This window comes from Dermacentor variabilis, chromosome 3, assembly GCF_050947875.1.
Source record: "Dermacentor variabilis isolate Ectoservices chromosome 3, ASM5094787v1, whole genome shotgun sequence".
In the NCBI taxonomy this organism is placed as follows: Eukaryota; Metazoa; Arthropoda; class Arachnida; order Ixodida; family Ixodidae; genus Dermacentor; species Dermacentor variabilis.
The window spans coordinates 71869538-71870439 of record NC_134570.1 but is presented as its reverse complement, the minus strand read 5'-3'; the positions used below and the strand labels follow the sequence as shown (position 1 = coordinate 71870439).

General features: G+C 47.5%; 1 non-coding gene across 1 annotated transcript; it reads left to right on the top strand.

Moving 5' to 3' along the window:
* The first annotated feature begins 271 nt into the window (after positions 1-271).
* On the top strand, positions 272-459 carry LOC142576796 (U2 spliceosomal RNA). Its single transcript, XR_012826971.1, has one exon. It is a non-coding gene; the product is annotated as a U2 spliceosomal RNA (small nuclear RNA).
* The last annotated feature ends 443 nt before the right edge of the window (positions 460-902 follow it).

The window sequence follows — 902 nt, the reverse complement described above, 5'->3', positions numbered from 1 at the left end:
AAATAAATCAAGAGCCATTCCACTCTGAGCGATGTGGATCAGCAGCTAAGCTGTTTAGCGCGCGGCACAGAGGTGACACAGAATTCTGAAGAAATGTATGAACTCATTTACCGTGATTTTTATATACATTGCCTAGGATGACGGGACTGCCGTTCCGAAGAATCGGAGGAAACTAGACGCGCGTGGACTTTCGATGGGACCGCCACCACGGAGGAGCGAAAGGAAAGGAGACACCAAGTGCTTTGAACGGCGACAGAGAGAGGGCGGTGCGAACGTAGGCATGGTCGACGCGGCTGAAGTTGCGGCATCTGTTCTTATCAGCTTAATATCTGTATGGATGCTATTTGGACCCATAATCTTAAACCTATTATTGCAAGTCGGTGGAGTGCTTGAAGCCTGCTTCATATCCGCCGCAGGTTTGCCCATTATTGCACTACCTTTGGGATCGGTCCCCAGTATTTGCACAAGTAGAACGAAAATGCACTGAACGCTAGCCATAAAAGCTTCGCTGTAGAACATGTCTCTAAGGGTCTGATTAAAACGCTCCTTGAGAACACTTGCTTCTCCGGTAATGACCTTTGACAGGGATTTACGGTCTCGGTCAGTCACCAGTTGGCGTGGGGTTTTATGTTGAAAAATAACGTTGTAGAGTAGAAAATTGGCAACATCTGTGGCGCACCTTGTTGATAGAGCTCGGGTTGTGCATAGTGCGTGGCGTAATATATAGCGACAGCTACACATTTGTTGTCACATGTGGACACAGGAAAAGAGCCAAGTAAGCCAAAGCCAACGCAAAGGAATGACTCCGATGGGATGTCGAGGTGTTAAAGGTGCCCTGGAAGAAGTGCCAATGGTGTACTAAGTGGCAATGGCGTACTAATAAATACCTCAATGTGTTTTCG